General features: G+C 45.4%; 1 protein-coding gene across 5 annotated transcripts in view; it reads left to right on the top strand.

Annotated features, from left to right (window-relative positions):
• PKP4 (plakophilin 4) overlaps positions 1–23,413 on the top strand; it is a 187,145-nt gene that overhangs the window by 60,090 nt on the left and 103,642 nt on the right. The window lies entirely within an intron of this gene.

Genomic DNA, 23,413 nt, shown 5'->3' with positions numbered 1-23,413 from the left:
ATCTGGGGAAGGCACAGGGAGCCTTTCCCTCCTGCCCCACTTCCCGTGGGAGCCAAGCGGAATGGAATAGCCACTGTGCTCCCCATACCTTCCCCAGACTGGGATCTTCATCCTGGCCTGGGCAAGACTTTGGAAGCAGGGGAAAGGCGGCGGTTGCAGGCTAGAATGTCTACATGTTCCTTCTCCCACAAATCTTTCTCAGAAATTTCAAGTACTAAAATGACCACCTGTTGATACCCTCTGTAATACTTACATTTCTTTGGCAGTGTACCTGAGCCTAAGGAATACTATCCTTGTTTTGGAAGTATGTGTTTATTGTATTGTGTATAAGATTGCATATTGCAACAGGGTGTTTTGGCCCTTTAAGAGGGAGCAGTCCACTCTATTGAGGAAGCCCAACTGTGGGGCTTTTAGATAACGATGGAGTGTCCCATTGGGAGCTTAAAATCCCAAGGGAGAAAGTAGGAAGGCTCAGGATGAGTGAAGGAGCAGCTTTCTACCAGGGAGGGGTCAGGCTGTGCTGATCCAAAGCCAAAGAGCCCTCTCCTACTGCCTGAGACAGAGCCAAAGGATTTTGTTTGCTGATATATTTGTTTGTTTGCTGTTCAAGACTGTGTCTTATTTCAAAAGGACTGGCTTCTCGGGGTGTGGACAGACATAATACTAGAAACAGCCCAAGAATGTCGCTGATTGGGAACCAGTTCACAAAAGTCCCTGCAGTGCAAGTGTCCACACATGCACTGCTAAAGCTTCCAAGTCAAATCCTCACCATGTAGGGATTGCATTGCTGCCAAAATGTCACTAGGGGATGGTAGAGTGCCCAGATCATCATGTCTTCCAGGAGTTGGTGCCCTGAGTTTTCCTCAGGATTTCCCTAGAGACCCAGATTGGAGCAGGGAGCTGGAGTGGAGGATGTTGCTGGGTGGCATGGCGGTTGCTGGGTGCTCTGGGGCCCCCACGAACTCCCTGGCTTTTCCAGCTGATATGTGCAGGGTAGAACCTTTTGGGTGGGCTGCCTGCAGGAGTGCAGCACAGAGAATGAGCAACAGTTAACAGTAAATGAACCAATTTACTTCATATTGAGTATGAGTTTGATATTCTGGTCTGTTAAGTGTTTTGTCTCCCCACGACTACCACCCAACAATTGACAGATGTTTACTGTTAACAGGCACAACCACCCATCCACCACAAACAAGAGGCCACAAAGCCTCCCCTCTCTACCCCAAAGAAGCCTGGAATCCTGGCCCAGGTCCCCAGCAGGGAAGTGAAGCTGACCTGGAGGCTTTCTGTTTCTCCACCCCTGTGGCTTGTGGACTCTAAGCAATGGATCTTTGAGCAATAAGGGCATTTTTACACATGCAAGCATTGCAGCTCTGGGCACTTTGAAAAACACCCAGCACTGTGACACTTGCAGTTGTATAAGCAGCGAAATGCGCTTCAGCACAAAGAAAATGGTGGTGGTATGCTTTTGAACTAAAACACCTTGGAGGTGCTTTAGTTCAAAAGTGCACCGCCACCATTTTCTCTGTGCTGATGTGCATTTAACTGCTTATACAACTGCCAGCTGCGCAGTGCAGTGTGCATCAGCCCTCATGCAGAACAGACTTGATTAGTCGAGTCTGCTCCCAAGCGGCTCATCTCTGGCACATCTGAGAACTAAAAGGTATGTGTATAACTGCCCTAAGAATCCTGGTTGCATCCCAGAGCAGCCCCATTGTCCTGCATGGGTTTGGGCAGGACGAGAAGCTGTGCAGTTTGGGATGCCTAGAGGAATGACCAAACACTAAGCACAGAATATTCTGTGTCCACACATAACACCAAACTGGTTCAAAGAGGAGTGGCTCAGAATAATACTTAGTTTTCCCAGTGTGCTTTTGAAACATTTCAGGACGTTTAAACCAGTCTCAAGTGGTCTGCACATCTAAATTCTTAGGGTTTGAAGTGTATTGAGAATGTTCTAAGTCTTATGTCTGTCCACATCCTCAGGGACCAAAGCCAAGCCTGCAGGACCCAGCAGGCTAAGTATTCCCCTTACACATATGTATCTGCTGTCCCTTTATAAAATCTTGTATACCCAATTTTAAAATCTCCCTAAGTGAAATTATATTCTGGAAATCTTCCCACATCCCTCTATACTTTAACCAGGATCTTTGCAAAATAGGGATTATTAAGAGCAATTGCTCAGCAACAGCTATAGTTTTTTCACTTTATTTTAGAAGAAACTGTATACTTTCATACGTTGCCAGTTGATACAAACATTTTTATTTAACACTGATTACTTTTAAAATTGAAACAATACCACAGTAGATTTTTTCTTATTTTATATTTTTTACTATGAAGCTTTATTGTGAAGATTTGTCAATACTGGAGGCCTTAGAAATTAGGATCTGAAAAAAAAACTATACTGGAGCTAAAGATAAATGAGAGCACCACCTTAAATCATTTTTTCTTTTTTCTTCTGTCTGCAGTTAGCAATTTACAACAGAAAAAAATCAGCACATGATGTGATAAGATGTGAACTTAAATGAAAGTGCTTTATGCACCAGTAGAACTGTACAGAATTTATAACAGAGATATAACATGAAGTATGTTGTTTTGCAGATGCTCATGAATAGAATATTAGATCAGCAACCATGTATAAAAGACTATTATTTTACTGAGGGCTTTGGTTCCCATGATTTATGATAGCACAAGAATCTAGAGAGGGAACAAACCTTTTTTATTATGGATTCTTACCATCATCCTGAGCTCTACTCAGACCCATAAAGCATTTTCCTAATTTTAACACCATGTAAGCATTTGCATAGTCCAGTTTGATTCTCTCCCTCTCTCTTTCTTCAGACAGCAAAGGTTTCTGTCAGTTGAGATTTGACTCCATACAATTAGCTGATGCTGTTACAGAGATAAAAAGGCTCTTATAGTTTTTGACAGCAAAAACCAAAGACTAAAATGGTTAAGTTGGAGGCAAATGTACGAGAGTATTTAAATGTAGTATTCCAGTCATACAAATGTAATACTGAAAAGACTATTAATATCATTGATTTCTCTCATGATCTGTTATCCAGTTGATGTCGTTAAAAGAGATGTAGGAGGGAGACATTCACATCCATAAATTATCCTGTGTTCTGCTCATGGTTGCAACTCTAAGAACTTTAATGTTGAAATGCATTGATATAATAATACTTCTAGTCAATTCTCATTTTAACTTAGCCATAGTATGCTTTCTATAGTGAATTGATTGCAGTGTCAAATAAGACCAGATGGTTTTGACCTAAAATTGTATTTCTGTCAAGTAAATTGTGTTGATTAGCTAAACTGTGCAATAAATTGCTCCGAAGTTAGTGGAAAATGTTTTGGGTTTTTTTATCTATAATTTTGAAGAACATGAAAAACCTTCTGTTCATAGTGCCAAAATACAGAGCATAATTCTTAACAGGATGTTCCATTTTGTTGGTTGCATAATTATTGAGGCTTTTTTTGTGTGTGTAAACCTGTTTACAAGTAAAATTCAACATGTTTCTGTTTGACTCCATAAATTTAGCCACAAATAAACTGTATCTGTACTTTAGGTCATTCTTTCAAGCATACTGTGATAATAGTTGGTTTAGGCACCCAGTAACTCATGTATTTATCGTTCTGAATATCACAATTGGAACTCACTTGGCTAGCTCTTTACCAGATTTTGAGAGGCTTCATTGGCTGTAGCTTTGACATAGAGGTCTGCTTTTTAAGCAAATTAAAATATTCCAGCACCCTATCCTTAGCCTTTATTCCATTTTCTCTCTCCTCAATTTTCAACCACAGTCTTCAGTACATATCTAATATTTGTTTCCTCCGCCTATGTAGTACTGAGCACCTCTGGTAAAAGTTAAATTTTCTGACCACTATGCATTGATTTTTTTTTCCCCTGCAGTTTGATTGTATTCATTGCCTGTTTTTCTAGACTTTTTGACTTTTGCATCCAGCCTCTTAGCCTCTTACATGATACCTCACTAAACTTCTTAACTGATCACTAATTCTCAGGGTTCTATCCTTGGTTTCCCTTCATATCACGTGACTCTTTACCATTTCTTTAGCAATAGATGATGTAGCAGAAAGCCCCCTTTTTCTCTTGCCTGCATTTGCTTTCCCCTCTTTGGATATGTTTCTCCTCTTCTACCTTTTCTTCCTTCCTCTTTCTTTCACTATAAGATAAGGAGTTGTGTTTTAAAGTTTGTATGTATGCATTTTGTATCTCCCTTTGTATTTTGGTATTTTTATCTATTTGTGTGCCACGGCATTACTCTTGTAGCTTATATTTTATACGCTTCACCTTTTAACTAAATGTGTTTTAGTTTTAAGAGGTAAGTTATACACTGTAATAATGTTAACAAGGGCAGGAATCAAACCGCAGCTTCCCTGTATCAGGCGGGCCCCTGAAAGAGCGAATGAATCAGTGATTAAACGCATAACACAGTAGCAGGCTTCAGTAATAAGCAGCTATTAACAGCTAGGGAAACCACAGATCAACCAACAGAAGAAATCAATGAGAGACAATGTAGCCACCGAGAATTCTCTAAACTTCACTGTTCAAGGGCTAGAAGCCCTGGTCTGAGTTAATCAACACCGGGGACCAACTTTTGGGGCTGAATATCTCCAAATTGACCACTCCCAGAGCCCTATTCAAAATTCATCAATGGACTCTGTGCCTGCCTCTGTTCCAAAAGGCGTTCCCGGACTGCTTTTGCTCGGGTGGCTGACTGGGTCTGCCCTGGTCCTGTGGGAGGCCCCCAGAGGGTGCCCCGGGTGACGGTGGCAGAGCCCCGAAACTCGCCAGCCATGGCCTTAACTGGACCCTCAGTGGTGGGGGTCCCCCTCGCTGCAGCCTCCAGTGCCGTCACGCCTTCAGCGGGCACTCATGGGGCTCCAACCTCCCCTACACCCTGGCCAAACGCCACCTTCAGTCGTGGATCTCTCAGCTTCTTCTTACCGGCCCCGCCTTGTCTCACGCCCCGGTCAACACCACCTTTGGTCGTGGGTCTCTCAGTTTCTTCGACCCGACCCCGCCTTGTCTCTTCTCTCGTCCCCGACCAGCTTGACTCAATGTCTTAAGCTGGACTCCGGTCCGAGGACTACGAGACCTGAGGCCCTGTTGCCCCTGTGGGCTTCCTCCCCGGCGTCCCTGCCGGCTCTCTCTCCGGTTCCTTCACCGGCGTCCCGGCCGGCTCTCCCACTGCTTCCTTCACCGGCGTCCCGGCCGGCTCGCCCACCCCGGCTCCACAGCTGGGTCCCTCCCCAGCTCTCCTACCAGCTCTCTCGTCGGCTCCGCAGCTGGAGTCCTCGTAGATGCGGCTTTCGCCGCTCCCGGCGCTGCTGCAGCTTTCCCTGCCCAAGGCAGAGAAACCCTGTGGGTGCACACTTCTGACCTCAGGCTTCCCTGCGGGCTCCGTGGTCTCCTGCAGCCTCCCTCCTGTGCTCCCGGGGCCGCACTTTATTCCCACCGGGTGGCGTCTCTCGCTGACGTCACCCGGTTTCAGCTGGATGCGAGCGCGGCTAGTGAAACGCACGGGTGGTTTCCCGGCATGCACTCCTCTGCTGTCCTCGGCTCCTGCAAGAGGTAAGTATGTACTTTCTTTTCCTTTGGTTTTGGGCTGGGGTTTCCCTATAGCCCCAGTGTCCCTGGGACAGACTCCCAAACCTGCACATACATGCGGATGACACCTGGGGCTGACAGATGCCATCCAGTAGCCACCAAGGGGGAAGTCCCACGAGGGTCAACGACCCCTGGAATGGGCAAACCTGAAAACTGGGGAGTCACCAAAGTCTGCCAAGGACAGATAAAAGAACAATGAAAAGTGACCCTCAGCGGCGCCCTCTTGATCTCCAACTTGACCAGCACCTGACCTGTCCAGCCAGAAGGACCAGCTGGCAACCCCCTTCTGGAGGATAACACCACGCTGGAAGAAGCCTCGACTGGCCATCAACGGCAGACTCCAGAGCTTGTAGGATAGGTATACCTGACTCTGGTGCGCCCCCCCCCCAAACATTTGTAGCTCACTACTGTGTGTGTGCATGTGTGTGTGTGAGGGGACCAGCACCAAGGTTATGATTTGACTTCATTACAGTGTTTCACTCCGCCTAATAAACCAGAATTTTAAGGATCCCGAGTTGGACATTTGTAGCCAACAATGACATGCTGTTATTCTCCATCCTAATGTTTGGATAGCAAAGCTGGTGCTAGTTAAACTTACTGTTATAAAAACTAAACACTTGCATTTTTTCCAAAGTCCCTTTTTCCCCCTCCATTTTCTCATGCTCTTGGACATGTGCCATCTTTCTCTCAAAATCCAGACCCATAAACTTAGTGGTCCTGTTTAATTGGTCCTACTCTTGTTTTGCACATCCAGGTATTTCTAAGATCTGTTTTTTCCCCCCACTGTACAGCTAGCCCAGATTGAGATTCAGGTTCTCATCTTTTGTCATGATTACTATAACTTCCTCCTCTCCAGCATCCCTTGTACCCTTATTGTCATCTACAATTTATTCGACATGCATCTTTTAAGATGATTTTTATTCAGGGCTTTAAGAGTTAGGTGCCATTTTGAAATCATCCATGGACATATCTAGGTTCACCACATAAACTTCATGTTTCTTGTCTTCATTCTCAAGACTCTGCATAATTGAGTTACACCTCTTGTCTTTTCTTGCCTTTTTATTACATTACCCCATTGCTTTCTTTGTCCCACCAACAGTGCCACATTTGCCCACCTATTAATCTTTGCCCCAGACATTCTCATCCTCGTGCTACTTAGTACACCTTATGCATGGTAAGACCTCCCTGTATTTCTCTCTAAAACTAATATCATCTCTGCTTCTACCTCTCACTTCAAGACCCATTTCTGCTAGGACATTTAGATATCATTTGCTGATTTCTTCTAAGTTGAGGGGAAATTAGGATAAAGTATGGGGGAATCCCAGTAAAGTATACAAATTTCCCTTAAGTTTAACTGTAATTTGCTGATTTCTTTTAAGAAAGACAGAAGAGGTGGTTCTTGAAGTGAGAGGCAGAAGCAAGTGAGGATATTAGTTTTAGAGATAAATACAAGGAAGTCTTGTCATGCATAAAGTAAATGTGTTTTTACACTGTTTATAATCGTTTTTAAAAGTGGTTTTGAGAGCATGTTTGATTTGTTTTGATCTCATGCTTTCCTTGCCTTATCTGATTTGTCTTAACTTCTTCAGGGCAGGAAACAGTGTCTTCAAATGTGTTTGTACTGCACCTGGATTGGCCTCTGAGTATGCAATATAAATATTTAATAGTAAAAGTAATGATTTGTGGCCTTGCTCTTGTTATGAACAGGAAAGCTATACCTTTTTTCATTTGGCAAAATCAACATGAATTCTGTGATGTTTAATTCTTGTATTTTGATTGGCTTTCACAGATAACTTTGTAGAAATGCCTCTCATAAATGTAGTCTTAAGCAAAAAGTGATACAGGAACAATGTTGTTTGCCTCTAACATGCCAACAAGACATTGGTCAAGGCCTCCCAAAAGAAGTATCTTTTACTACAGTGAAAAGGGAAAAAAGGCCCTTTTCTCATAAATATGCAGCTACTGTAGTAATGCTAGTCTCTGCTTAGAGATTATTTTTTTGAATAAGAGCTTTTTTCATGTGTTTTATTCAGTTTATACATTTTTAACAAACTTGTGCATAATACACAGCATGAGACCAAATCAAGTAACAAAATGGCATGTTGACATATCCTATAAAAACATTGCATTGGGCTACCGTATACAGAATTGATCCATATCATTCATTTTATTTCTTAAGAGCCTGTATTCTTACACAAAATGTAAGCCAAAATCTAGTTATATTTTCAGAATTCTCATAGGATCTTAAGATGTCCATATTAAAAGAGAGTTTTCTAAATTATAGTTCATGATATTAGAAGCTAAAGAAGCAGGATCAGTAAAGCACCAAAAAAAGCATTTAGTTATTGTGGCAGGTTTGTGGCCACAGGAGCAGCCGTGATGCCCCCTGGAGGCTGTATGTTCCCTGCTTGGCTCAGCTACTAGTGTGGTCCTCCCTTATACACTTGCCTACCATGCCTTGTTCTTATTAGAGATAGTATAAGGGGAGGCTGCCTTTGGACTTTAGAAAAAGAGCCTAAGTCCACATAAATCCCCACTGGACCTATCCTGGACCCCCTTCATCTCAGCTTGGCCCTCAAGCCTAGTAGGTCCTTCTTTGCTATGCCCCTGCAGAGCACTTGTAGCCTTAAGGGCAAATTGCATGGCCCCATTCCTTCCCTACTTAATCTTTTTGTCACCTATTTACATTCTCAGCCCCTTCAGAATCATAGAAAGTTAGGGTTGGAAGGGACCTCAGGAAGTCATCTAGCCCACCCCCCCACTAAAAGCAGGACCAGCTCCAACTAGATCATCCCAGCCAAAGCTTTGTCTAGCTGGGTCGTAAAAACTTCCAAGGATGGAGCTTCTACCACCTATCTCGGTAACCTGTTCCAGTGTTTTATTACCTCTTAGTGAGAAAATTCTTCCTAACATCTAACCTAAGCTTCCTGTGCTGAAACTGGAGATGGTTGCTCCTTCTTCTGCCATCTGCCACCACTGAGAACAGTTTAGCTCCATCCTCTTTTGAACCTCCCTTCAGGTAGTTGAAGACTGCTATTAAGTCCCCTCTGTCTCCTCTTCCCTAGACTAAAATAAGCCCAGTTCCCTCAGTCTTTCCATAAGTCATACTCCTCAGCCCCCTCACCATTTTTGTTGCCCTCTGCTGCACTCTGTCCAATTTGTCCACATCTTTTTTGTAGTGGGGGGCCCAAAACTGAACACAGTACTCCACATGTGGCCGCACCAGTGCTGAATAGAGGGGAATAATCACTTCCATTGACCTACTGGAAACACATCTACCAATGCAGCCCAGGATGCCGTTAGCCTTTTTTGGCAACAAGGGCACTGCTGACTCATATTCAGCTTACTGTCCACTATAACCCACTATAACCCCCAGGTCCTTTTTTTCAGAGCTGCTGCCCAGCCAGTCAGCCTCTAGCCTGTACTGGTTCATGGGACTTAAGTGCAGAACTTTGCACTTGTCCTTGTTGAACCTCATTGTTGGCACTGGATTTATGACCCAGATACCTTGTTCTGGGCAGACACAAACCCTCAGACCAACCATGACCTTTCTATTCAGTAACAGACAAATGCTATTGATACACAGTGATAGCAGATAAGAATAATGCCAACAATTCTATATCTACCAGTCCTAGATCTGTCATCAGAGTCAAGGTACATCTGGCCAGTACACATGCTTCATTCTGAGGTTCTCTCATGAATGTTTGGAGCCAAAGCCCACCCCAGTGGGGTGGGTGAGATGGGCTTATGGTGTCCCCTCTGTCCATAGTGTCCTCCAGTTCCCCTCTTGGGACCCTTTGTTGCTTTGAAATCCCTCCTCTTGTATTCTTTTTCCCTCTGTGATGACTTCATTTGTGGCCATCACTGTTTGGTCTCTCTGTGGTCGTCATACTATCCAAGTTCTGTCCTGTCAGCATATTCCTTTGTTTCATAAACCCATCACATGCACACATCCTAATTTGGGCTTTCCCAGTGTCCTCCTAATTTGGTCTGTTCCCCCAAAACTGAAAATCCCAAGGGCTCTGCACTGGGGCACTGTGACCTGGTGCCACCTTATTTCATGTGAAACGGTGTGGTACTTGTTTTTATTTCCCCAGCCTGTGTGTCTGCTCACTGCTTGCCTGTCAGACACAACAAGCCTTGAGGAAACTTTCAGAAACAGGCTTTTAAAAATCAATTAATCCTTGCTGTTGCTGTGTGCCATTATTCTAATGCATTTCTACTTTACCTATAAGCCAGTTCCCAAAAGCAAACCTCTAAATACCATTTTAAAGCCCTCACTCATGAGATTCCTTTTGGCTCAATCCTCCAATTTATCTAGATCATTCTGAATCCTAACCCTACCCTCCAGTATATCTACTGCTCCCCCAAGCTTGGTGTCATCTGCAAACTTGCTAAGGGTGCACTTTAAGCCATCTTCCAGGTTGTTAATGAAGACGTTGAACAAAACCAAACCCAGGACTGACCCCAGGGGCACTCCACTTGATACTGGCTGCCAGTTGAACATCAAGCTATTGATTACTACCCTCTGAGCCCAATGCTCCACACAGTTTTCTATCCACCTTATAGTCCATTCATTCAGTCCATACTTGCATAGCTTGCCTGCAAGAGTGTTGTGGGAGACCCTATCAAAAGCCTTGCTAAAATCAAGGTACACCACATCCACCAGTCTCCCCGCATCCACAGAGCCAGTTGTCTCATCATAGAAGGCAATCGGGTTGGTTGGCATGACTTGCCCCAGGTGAATCCATGCTGACTGTTCCTAATCACCTTTTTCTCCTCCAAGTGCTTAGAAATGGATTCCTTGAGGATCTGCTCCATGATTTTTCCAGGGATTGAGGTGAGGCTGACTGGTCTGTAGTTCCCTAGATCCTTCTTTTTCCCTTTTTTAAATATGGGCACTATGTTTCCCCTTTTCCAATCATCTTGGACCTGTCCTGATCACCATGAGTTTTCAAAGATGATGGCCAATAGCTCTGCTATCACATCAGGCACCTCCCTCAGCAGCCTCAGGTACATCCCATCCGGTCCCATGGACTTGTACATGTCCAGCTTTTCTAAGTAGTCCCTAACCTGTTTTTTTACTACTGAGGGCTACTCACCTCCTCCCCAAACTGTGCTGCCCAGTGCAGTAGTCTGGGAACTGACTTTGCCAGTGAAGACTGAGGCAAAAAAGCCATTGATTCTTCAGCATTTTCTGCATCCTCTGTCAAAAGGTTGCCTCCCTCATTCAGTAAGGGATCCACACTTTCCCTCATCCTCCTTTTGCTACTGACATACTTGTAGAAACCCTTCCTGTTACTCTTCACATACCTTGTTAGCTGCAACTCCAATTGCGCTTTGACCTTCCTGACTTCATCCCTGCATGCTCAAGCAATGCTCTTTTATTCTTCCCTAGTTATTTGTCTAAGTTTCCACTTTTTATAAGCTTCCTTTTTGTGATTTAGTTTACTTAGGAGTTCTGTGCTAAGCCAAGCTGGTCTTGTGCCACACTTGCTAGTCTTCCTGCACATTGGGATGGTTTGTTCCTGCGCAGTCAGTAAGACTTCTTTAAAATACAGCCAGCTCTCCTGGACTCCTCTCCCACTCAGACTGGCTTCCCAGGGGATCCTGCCCATGAGTTCCCTGAGCGAGTTGAAATCTGCTTTTCTGAAGTCCAGGATCCTTACCCTGCTGCTCTCCAGCCTTTTCTCAGGATCCTGAACTCAATCATCTCGTGGTCATTGCTGCCCAAGTTGCCATCCACTACTACATTCCCCACCAAATCTTCCCTATTTGTGAGCAGCAGATCAAGAAAAACATGGCCCCTAGTTGGCTGCTCCAGAACTTGCACCAGGAAGTTGTCTCCAACACTCTCCAGAAGCTTCCTGGATTGCCTGTGCACTACTGTCTTGCCCTCCCAGCAGATGTCAGGATGATTGAAGTCCCTCCATGAGAACCAGGGGCTGTGATTGGGAAATTTGCACTAGCTGTTTGAAGAAAGCCTCATCCACCACTTCCTCCTGGTCTTGTGGTCTGTAGAAGACCCCCACCATGACATCACCCTTGTTGCTTTCACTTCTGACCCTAACCCAGTGACTCTCAACAGGCCTATCTCCAGCTTCATACTGCAGCTCTGAGCAATCGTATGGCTCTTTGACATAAAGTGCAACTCCTCTTTTTCTCCCCTGCCTGTCCTTTCTAAACAGTTTGTACCCATCCACGACAGTGTTCCAGTCATGCAAGCTATCCCACCAAGCCTCTTTTATTTCAATCACGTCATAGTTCCATGACTGTGCAAGGACTTCCAATTCTTCCTGCTTGTTTCCCAGGCTCTCAGTATTTGTGTACAGGCACCTGAGTTAACTACTTGATCGCCCTGATTTCTCAGAAAGTATGAGAGCACCTCCCCTGATGCCCACTCCTGCTTGCTCTTCCTTCAGGTCTGCAACTTCCCCACGAACCTCAGGGCTTTGGTCTCCATTCCCAGCGAACCTAGTTTAAAGCCCTCCTCGCTAGGTTAGCAAGCCTGTCTGTGATGACGTTCTTCCCGCTCTTCGTCAGGGGGATGCCACCTCTTCCCAGCAATCCTTCTTGGAAGAACATTTCATGGTAGAAGAAGCCAAAGCCCTGCTGGCAACACAACGTATGCACCCAGGTGCTGATCTGCAGGATGCACCTGCTCCTGCTCGAGCCCTTTCCCTTGACCAAAAGAATCAACGAGAACACAACCTGAGCCCCAGCCTCCTCTCCCGTGCATCCAGAGCCTTGTAGTTACTTTTGATACATTCAGGATCTCCCCTGGCAATATCGTTGGTGCCCACATGGATGAGCAGCAGGGGGTAGTAGTAGAGGACCAGATGAGCCTCAGTAGTCCCTCCGTGACATCTTGGATCCAGGCTCCAGGCAAGCAAAAGACCTCCTGAGACAACAGGTCAGGTCAGCAGTTGGCTCCCTCCATCCTCCACAGAAGGGAGTCTCCAGCCACCACCACCCATCACTTCTTAGTGGTTGTCACCTCTTTCCTCCCCACCTTGGTAAGACCTGGCCTCTTTTCCTCACCAATGGAACGTGCTCCTTCCTCTCTGCTGCTAGGGCTGCATATCTGTTCTCCAGATGAACCACTGCAGGTGACGGTGAAGATCTCTGCTTGCTGCCAGGAGCCACACACCTCCAGCTTCCATCCATCTTGGGTGTCCTTGTCCTCTCTCTTCTCTAGGGCTGCATCAGGCATTTCTTCCTCCACAGTCCTGGAGGTCTCCTCCAGCATCGAATCGATGACCTCCTCATAGCAGAGGATGTTTCATAGCCTTGCAACCTTCTCCGGTTGTTTTCTTGCCTGTTTCTTGAGACACCCCACCAGCAGGCACCGCTCACACCACAGGCACTCTCTGACCTAGCCATCACTGGAAGGAACCTGCAAGGCACAGTCCCCAAGCACCAAACCTGGACCTGGGTGAAAAAGTTGATAATGAGTGGTCCTGCCTGGACACCAACCTCACAAGTGCAAGCAGAGACAGTGACAGTGGCTCGCATTGAGACACCCTCCAGCCATTTCCCTGGGTCTCTTAATCTGACTTCTCTCTCTTACTGCTCTTTTTCCAAGCACACCTTCCTTAGTGAACTCACCTGGAAGCTGGCATGTTTATTGCTCATTGGCCCCAAAGGGTTCCTTTTTTTTTTTCCTGCTTCCTCATGCCAAGCTGAAAATGGGGTGGGAGGGAGAGGGAAGGAGGGGCCACAAACTGGCCTATTCAGCCTCCTGGTCCCTTATTCAGCCTCTCCCTGAGCTCTCAGCTGCCTGGTCCCACACGCAGCCCCTTCTCTGAGCTGTCAGACCGCTGGTACCCTGCTCAGCCCCTTCTCCATGTTCATGGACCCCTTGGTCCGGCTCTCAGCCCCTTTCTAGGCTTGAGGACCCTCTAGTCTAGTTCAGCCCCCTCTGGGCCTGTGGACCGTCTGGTCCAGCTTGGCCCTCTCTGGGTTTGTTACTTTAGTGTTATGACCCACCTATTATTTGTGATGCATGCATGCGTGCCTTTATAGCAATTTTTGGAAATTTCTACAGCCTCTTAAAGATTTGATGGATGAAGTTCGAGGCTAGTTTTCAAGAAACCCAGAAGTAGATTTTCAATTTTTATTTCTGCACTCAAAGTGGCATGCTTTAAAGATATGAATAATCATGTCTCCTCCTGAAAAAAGGGTTGAACTGTAAAATTGTCCTTCCATCCTTCTGCTATCCCTCTTTGGGTCCTGATTCAGTGGATAAAAAAGGCTACTATGTGAACCTAAGTTTTCACAGAATGTTAGTGTTTTCACAGTGAGTTTACTCTCCTTAATTCTGAATTTATTTGAAAGGTTTCTTGACAGTCAGTTGTGTTGCAAATGAATGAATTCTGACATTTATTTTGACATCATCACATGAAACACAATTTCCCTTAGTAGTTGCTAAGGGAGAGATGACTGCATTACTTTTATTTGAACTGAAAATTTTAAATATATACTTTTCAAATTTCTTTCCTAGAAATGTGGGAATTTCTGGGAAAGGAATCTCTGTCAAGTTAAATCCATAGTCCATCTAGTCAGATACCTAGTTTCTAACACTGGTCTGTAACATAACCTTCAGAGGAAAGTGGAAGAAACTGGAACACATAGGGTGCTGACAGACGTGCAGCTTCCTGCTGTTACTCAGGGCACATCACAGAAAGTGCCATGAGTTACAGCAGGGGTGGGCAACTATTTATACTGGAGGGTCACTTAACAATTTTTGGTGATCTGTGGAGGGCTGCAAGGGTAGCCTCATCTCTTGACAGGTGCCTTGCCCCCTGGTCACCATTTGGGGATTAGAAATCCTGCCCTTAACCTCTGACCTTTGTCCCTCCACTTGCCTCCAGAAGTACTCTTTTTGGGAGGGGACTTTGCCATCTTGGAACCAAAAAAACCCAAATCATATACTAAAAATAAAATATCTATTATAACATATATTAATTTTATTTCAAAAAATATTTTTGTCCTGATTTATGTGCATTTGCCTAGTCTATACAGAGGCAATTGCATAATAGCTCAAAATAAAGTCTTATTCTTATATATTGTGTGTGGGGGAGGGCATGGGTGGGTGGGTGTGGGGTTTGTGGGGGGAGTGGTGGAGGGGTGGGTGTGTGTATGGATATGGTGGGATGTGTGTGTGGGACCTCCCAAATTGTGCACAGCACCCATCACTGGCAGCAGCAGCAGCACCAGGTGGCAGGCCCTCAAGGTGATTATGGCCCGTGACAGGCGTACAGCTACAGGGGTGGTGAGGACAGGGCTAAGGGCAAGGACAGGACAGAGGGCGGCACATGGCTCTAGCCAAGTCCCAGGAGCTGCACATGACTACACAGAGCTGGCCTGGCCTGATGGTGCATGGCTCCCCTCTGGAGTGCCAGGAGCTGTGAGGAGCTGCATGCCATTGGACCATGCTGGCTCCATGTCTCCATGCGCCATCAGGCTGGGTCAGGCTAGCTCTGTGTCTCCATGTGCAGCTTCCTGCTGGAGTGCTGGAAGCCACATGTGGTAGCACAGAGCCACCCAGCCTAATTGCACACCGCTCTTAAATCTCCCAGCTGCAGTGCTGGGAACCCCATATTGTGACACAGAGCCAGCCTGGCCAAGCCTGAAGGTGCACAGCTCCTGCACCTCCTGGGTGCAGTGCCAGGAGCCACATGTGGCGGCACAGAGCCAACTCAGCCCAGCTTGATGGCATCCCCCTCCCAACTGGTGGCACGGAGCCAACCTGGCCCAATCGCACATTGCTCCCACAGCTTCCAACTGCAGTGTCAGGAGCTACACGTGGTGGCACAGAGCCAGCCTGACCCAGCCCAAAGGTGCACAGCTCCCATGGCTCCTGGCTGCAGTGCCAGGAGCCAAACATAGGGGCACAGGGCCAGCCTGGCCTGAAGGCATGTACCTCCCATAGCTCCTGTATGCAGTACCAGGAGCCACACATGGCAGCACAGAGCTGGTCCAGCCTGGCTCAATTGTGCATGGCTCCCCATGGCTTCCAACTGGAGTGCCAAAAGCCCTACAGAGGTGGAGGCACAAAGCTGGCCTAGCCTGGCCCAAAGGTGTATGGCTCCCCACCAGAGTCCCAGGAGCCTCATGTGGCAGCAATGACTGGGGCTGGGCCAGCCAGAGACTCAGGAGTTTCACATGAGACACAGACCAGGGCAGTCGCCCATGGCTCCCACCCTATTTCCCCCAACTTTCTCCCAGCAGGAGTCCCTGGACCCCTTCTTAAGTTCTACTCCCATATAAAGGGAGGGCTGGGGAATAGACAGGGGCCACCAAGCAGAAGCTTCTGCTAGGCATAAACTTCCTGTCTCCAGTGCCCCCTCCCTTGGGGGGAGGGTCAGGCCAGGCTGGAGTGGTGGGCTGTGGATGGGTAGCTCTTATTCCCATCCTTAGGGCCTGAAGCACAGCCTGCTTTGTCTCACTCACCTGCCATGGCTTGTTGGAAAAGAAATGCGAAGCCATTGGTTAATAGTCATACAGTGAGAATTACAGCTTCATCACCCTGATGGTCTTCTTCACAGGGCTCTGACCTCCCATTTGCCCTCTTCTCACCACTCCTGTTGGTGCAGTCAGCATCTTTTACCCATAATCTTCAAAACAATGGTCACGGGTTAATCCCCAGCAATCTGACCAGTGTGTTCCAGGTCTCACCCCATTTTCTTCTCTCAGTCCTCTAAGGGTGACCCCTCAGCTGAACCCAGGTGAGGGTATTGTCCCTTCCCTCCACCTTTCTCTGAATATTTATTAAAGTCTGTAAACAGTCTTACCCAGCGTGGGTTAGGATTCTTGCCTCATGAATCCAGGTTTCCTATAGTTGTCTAGTGCTGTCGGCTAACCAAAGTCCTTCAGCAGCCGTGTCTCACTGACCCGTCTCACTATACCATTAGTCTTTCATCCTCTTAAGCCTTCCATTCAACGGTGTAGTCTGCTCACTGCTCAGTCTAGTCCTGTGCCTCCACACAGGCATGCACCACTCTAATTACAGAGACAATGCCTCTTCTCCCCTCTCTGGGGAGAACTGAACCTCTGATCTTCTCATTTAAGTCACCTGACGCTTAGCAAAAGGTCAGTCTCCTAAATGTTTACTTTATGTTGGTCTTCCACCTGCCCAAAGGGGTCACCCTGTCAGGCAGGACACAAAGCATCCAGGGGGCGGGAGATAGGCCCACAATTGACGTAGCATTTCACCATTGAAGTGAAGGAACACCTCGAGAGGCTCGACATCCATAAGTCCACAGGCCCAGGTGGAATGAATCCAAGAGTCCTAAAGGAGCTGGCGGACATCATAGCATGCCCTATGGCTAAGATATTTGAGAGCTCATGGTGCTTGGGAGAGGTACTGGAAGATTGGAAAAGAGCCAATGTGGTCCCAATCTTCAAGAAAGGAAGGAAGGAAGATCCAGGGAATTACAGGTCAATCAGTCTGACATACATCCCTGGAATGATCATGGAGAAAATCATCAAAGGTTCCATCAGCAGCAGGCTAATGGAAAGCAACTTTCTGAGTGCCAGCCAACATGGTTTTGTTGCTGGAAAGTCTTTCCTGACCAACCTTGTCTCCTTCTCTGACCAGATGACACATTGCCTGGAAAAGGGAAAGGAGGTTGATGTAATATATCTGGATTTCAAGAAAGCCTTTGACTTAGTCTCCCATGATGTCCTCATGGTTAAGCTGGGAAACTGTGGCCTTGATCATCTCATGGTCCGCTAGCTGGGGAACTGGCTCTGTGGTCAGACCCAAAGAGTATTAGTTAACAGAAGCAAGTCAACATGGCACAAGGCAACCAGTGGTGTCCCTGAGGGCTCAGTACTTGGGCCAGTACTCTTCAACATCTTCATTGATGATCTGGATTTGGGCGTCAGATGTGGACTGGCAAAGTTTGTGGACAAAACTAAACTATGGGGGAAGGCAGTCACATTGGAGGGCAGGCTGGGGATGCAGACCGACCTGGACAGGCTCTCAAGGTGGGTGGGCCAAAATCTGTTGGCATTCAATGTAGAGAAGTGCACGGTGCTCCACCTTGGGAGGAAAAATTAGCATCATACCTATAGGTTCGCCAGTGCTACGCATGCGACCAAGAGGCAGTGCGACCAAGAGGCTTGGGCGTCTTGATTGACCACAAGATGAGTATGAGCCACCAACGCAATGCCATAGCCAGCAAAGCAAACCACACTGGCATGCATCCACCAATGCACTTCAGGCAAAACCAGGTACCTCATCCTCCCACTTTACTCGGCCTTAGTGAGGCCGCAGCTGGAGTTCTGTGTCCGGTTTTGGGCCCCCACTTCAGGAGGGATGTGGATAAGCTTGAGAGAGTCCAAAGGAGAGCCATTCACATGATCAAGGGCCAAGAGAGTAAGCCTTATGAGGAGAAGCTGAGGAACATGGGACTCTTCAGCCTGGAGAAGAGAATGCTCAGGGGGGACTTGGTGGCAGCCTATAATTACATAAGGGAGGTGCACCAGGATCTGGGAGAACAGTTGTTCACAAGGGCTCCCCAAGGGATAACAAGGTCTAACGACCACAAACTTCTGGAAGGCCGAGTTAGACTAGACATAAGGAAAAACTTCTATACTGGTCCCGAGTGTCCAAAGTCTCAAACAGACTCCCCCCAGAGGTAGTGCAAGCACCTACTCTGGACTCTTTCAAAAAGCATTTGGATGCTTATCTTGCTGGGACCCCAACAGACTTCTTGCCTATGGCAAGGGGGCTGGACTCGATCTTGCAAGGTCTCTTCCAGCCCCTAATGTCTATGAAATCTATGAAAAATGGGCCTGCTTCTACATGGTCCAGTCAGGTTCCGCTGCTGACACCACGTGGTCCTCTATAGCCAGGGAATCCCCTGCTTTTGGAGTTCAGTCACTTCATGGTTCACCCCTAGCTGCATACTCCAACTGCTGGGTGAAGCTAGGGGTCTTCCCTGCCATGATCGGTCCACCTTACTTCAGATCCCCAGCTGGCATCCCTGGAGGAGATCCAACTCTGGCTGGCTTGAGGTAGGTCTTCCAGTGGGGTGTGGACTCTGCATGGGGCTCAATATCGGGAAGTGGCAAGCCTAGCAAATGCCTTGTTCCTGAATGTAACAGGGGTTAGGAATCAGCTCCCTGTTACATGGGGGTTGGTTGCTTAGCAACCAGAGCCCAAGTTGCTGCTACAGCCAGCACCTCTGAAAGCCTGCGCCTCCCACCAGCTTTCAGAAGGGACAGCCATGGGCCAGTAATAATTGTCTTTTGGAGTGGCCTCCTGGGCTAGTGGGCCAGATCTGGCCCGTGAGCTGGAATGGTCTGGTGGGCTGGATCTCGGCTGGAATGGTCTGGTGGGCCGGATCTGGCCTGTGAGCCATGTTTTGCCCACTCCTAAGTTATAGCGATCCCCTTGACCCAACCAGACATTCACTGTTGGGTGGGTGTGGCAGGGTGGGGGGCCGAATCAAGCTCCAGTTTGGAGTGGCTGCATGTCTGCAGCCTCTTTCCTCTAGCCTCCTCCCCTCCCCCCACCAGCTCCGGTGCTATCTTCAGGAAGAGAAAGGGGAGAAAGGAGGGGAGGGATCTTGGTTTAGGGTTTGCCCAGCTTGCCTCGGCAAGGAGGCTCCAGTCCGCCTGCCTCACCCTCCAGCTCAAGCTGGCCAAACCCCATCCCCTCTCTGCTTCCTCTCCCATTCTGAAGACAGTACCAAATGTGGGGTGCAGCTGCATTAGTCTAGCCCTGCTCCCAGCAGGGACTGACAGAAGTTAATGCAGGTGCTCTGCTTTGCAATGCCTTAATCTGAAACCTCGTGTAATCAGGATTTCGATTGTTGTGCTATTGGGCACTTTTAAAGCATTCTACCATCATGAATTTCTATCAGGGCACAGCTGTAGAGTGTTTCAGGGGGCTGATCGTGTGACAAAACATGACTTCTTTCAGTGCCTATACTAACATGTTGATACCAGAAATTTTATGTTAAGCATGAAATTTGTTTCTCTCTTTATAGCTCCAGTTCTACATTTTTTTTAAAATCTGTCTAATGTCTACATAAATGTACAGTCTTTTTTTTTTAATGGATACTGCTTATCTCTGTTTCACTAAATATTTCTGACAATCAATTTCCCATGCTAATTATGCATTGGTTTTTGGAGGGGATAGACATTTAAAATTTGCTACCTTTCATTCTTATTGAATTTTCTTCTTGTTCTTATATTTTGAGAACATATAAATAGGAAAGTTCAATATACCTTAATTTAAATTTTATATAAATCTAATAATGTAATTTATTTAGTCTGCCATCCAAATTACACAGTTCTGAGCATTATAGTCCCTCTTCGTAAGGGAAGCTTTTCATCACCAATCTGTGAACCTCTTATTTCTGTTATAGTGTTTGAGAACAAATTAACAGAATTGACAGGGTTCCAGTTGTTGATGTTTCACTGATTTATTTCAATGACTTTGTTACATTTTCATCGTTACCTTCTGTTCTGTTCTTCGTGTATCTTAACACTGGTTGTTTTACACCAGGGGACAGAACTGGATAGATATTATTAATCTCTTTGTAGAAACACCCAAGTCTTCTTTCAAGGAGGTTTATAATTATTGTAAGAACCTACAATTTGATTATTTTTTCCTATCATTTGTTTTGTCAATTATCATGTTTCTAATATATGATAGTACTTTATTTTTTCCCTGATTCTTCTGAAGTATTTAAAAATGTGTCAAAGAATATTTGAAAGATTATTAACTATAAAACTTTTTAAGTAAATTCTCTTTAATTTAAAGATACATATTTCCTGTGTAAAAGCCATTCTGTTTTATCTATGTAATCCCCATTTAGAGGTCCTATAACTCTATTTTCAGTTTTATTTTGACATTTCTTTGATATTAAAGTAAAAATTCACTGGAATACCATTTCCAAGCTATCCTTCCACCCCTGACACTGTAGCTGCTTTTAACAAGAAATATCAGATTTTATTAGCAGATCAACTGCTTTGTTCTTGAGTACCTCCTGAAATTTTGCATGCATGCTCTCCAGTACTTCCCAGTATTCAGGATTAGCTGCCCCAAACTAGTACCACACTAATTTTGGCTTTGGTCTTAATGGGTATCTTTACACGTGCTCTTAGGCAAAAGCCGCTCTAATTAAAGCACCGACAGCATCTTGTATATTCAGTGTCCCACACTTCAAAATGGCGGCGTGCAGGGAAGTGCAGGGATACTGAATACACATGACGGGGGGATGCTAGAGCATGCTAATTAGCACGCTAGCAGCCTTGAATAATCGAGCAGCAAATTAATTGAGTCTGCTCTGATGTATGCTAATTAGCACGCATTGGAGCAGGTTTCAGGCATGTATGTAAGTGCCCACTGTAGCTGCCATGGCTTCAATATAGCTGCAGTCCAGATGTGTTTGACTTTCAAGTATGCATTGACTACACATATGATAATGAATAAAAAAATCTTCACTCTGAATTTTTGGCCTGCAATAGTGAGTTCATGCAAGAGTGTTTTGCCTTCTGGAATATTCCTGAAGCTCACTGTCTATCAGACTATGTCCTAGAAATATAAATGTACAAATGCAATACACTTGAGCCGCAATTACTAGTATGTGAGACTACTTAGCCTACTTCTGAACCCTGGGTCCTCTGTGCTTTTAAACCTTCTGCCTCTGGGTAGAGTCCAGCCACTATTTCTAGTTCTCTGTTTTTGGAACATGTTCTTGGGCTTGGACTCTGAGCCAAGTCTCCTAACTCTTTACACACCCTCAGAGTTTTATCTAGCTATGGGTTAGATGGTTAGCTGTGGGCATACGGGCTTCTAATTTAATTCCTCTTGGGCAGGGTGGCAGGAAAGTAAGGAACACAAACTTAGCAGAGGAAGGTTTTAACAACAGTCACTTAACTCTTTAGTTTGTTTCTTTCTTTCACTTTTGCTTAAGACTTACAGAAGGTATTGGAAGTCCTGAGACTTGCATCTCCCAACCTCACTACTGCAGTCTTATCTCTCATTCCTTTTTGTGAATGAGAGGTCTTTTTTATCATTTCAGGATAGGCAGAGTCCCTCCTCCTCTTTCTCTATCCCAGTCATTTTACGTGAGTTTCCTCTTCAGACATCCATCTTCCCTTAAGCACAGTCTAAGTTCCTTTCTGCCCTGACAGAGGGAGCATTTATACACATACATTTGTGTGCTCCGCATGCAAGCTGATGCACCTGGTGCCGCGTCGCATACATTTGTATAAATGGTGAAATGTGCATCAGTGCTGAGAAAATAGTGGCAGTGCACTTTTGAACTAAAACGCATTCAATGTATTTTAGTTCAAAAGCGCGCTGCTGCCATTTTCTGAGCACTGATGCGCATTTCACCACTTATACAAATGCATGTGCTGCAGCTCCTGGCCCTTTTAAAAGTGCCTGGCACTGCAGCGCAAACGTATACAAATGCCCAAAAACTCCAATTCCTTCCGCAAGCTAAGCTCTACGTAGATCCCATTTTTCCATGAGATGAGTCAGTAGTAGGGTAAAATGACCCTAGATAGTTGTGTTGATGGCTTTTCAGAGATCACCCTTAAATGTATCAAACAGAATGGCTGTCAGTAATAAATCATAATCTAGGCTTTGTCCAAATTAGATGTATTTGGCACACAGTACCAAATGGAGGTTACAATACAGCACAGAACTCACAGTTTGATCCAGATATATTCCAGTCTGTCTTGGTGCATATTTTTGATTACCTGCATCATGAATGGCTGGATACCCAGTGCTCAGAAGTCATGTTACTACATAAACAGTCTTCTTATTTGACACTCTATTGCACATTTTTACTTCATTGCATTTCAAAACCTTTTAGGTTATAAAATCAAAGAGTCCTAGTTGAGGAGGAATCATGTTTATTGACTGGAATGTAGTTGATGTCTTGAATACATTCAGCAACTAAATTAATTGAAATCGAGCCAAAGCAGTTGCTGAAATCCTGTAAAAGTAAATTTTAAAAGAAAGATCACTTCTGAAGGAATGAAAATATACCACTGCCAACTTGTTCCAAATCTAGCATTGTGTCATTTTCTCTTAAAATAAAAATGGGACTGATCTGAAAATAGGAACTAATAATGGCTGTCTCAGTATCCTGACAGACATGCAACCATACAGAGCAGATTTGGGTTTAGAAGTAGCCGTGAAAGCTTATGCTTGTGTCAGGAACAATTATATATATTGTAACATTTTCCATCACTTATTCTGTGTTTTCTATTGCTTATTACAGCCATATAAATTGCAAGTTTAGAGGAGAATAAGTTTTTTACTTTTTAGGCTGACAGGCTAATGAAACTGACCTTTGACGAAAAAAGGTAGCAAAAATGTCGGATCTCCAGAATGAAAGATCCTACATTTTGCACAAGTAGAAATGTAAAAAGCTTATGTCATGAAGATTAGAATTTAAAAACACAAGACATTGGAAGGAAGGAGTTATTTAAGGACTGTGTGCCTTTTCCTTAAATAGCAGCTTTATCAGTACCATTCTTTATGCAACACAGTTTTCCACACATTAAACATTGTACTGATCCATTTTCTTGCTAAAAAGCCAACACTGGCACTTCATTTTTTGTGAATCGCAAATCAGCTGTGTATTCTGTAGAGGTAAATAAGGAAAGTTGTTTGAAGAATGTATCAGAGTTCAGTTCAGTTTTCTTATAGACAGTGTGATCCTGCTCTAAAATGTAAGTCATAAACATACTTTAATAGGTTTCCAAATGTACTCAATGATTTGCTATCAGATATGCTCACAA

Source organism: Alligator sinensis, unplaced genomic scaffold, assembly GCF_000455745.1.
Source record: "Alligator sinensis unplaced genomic scaffold, ASM45574v1 scaffold389_1, whole genome shotgun sequence".
Taxonomy (NCBI): domain Eukaryota; kingdom Metazoa; phylum Chordata; order Crocodylia; family Alligatoridae; genus Alligator; species Alligator sinensis.
Note: the sequence above shows the minus strand (reverse complement) of the source record. Positions and strands in the feature narration are given on the sequence as shown.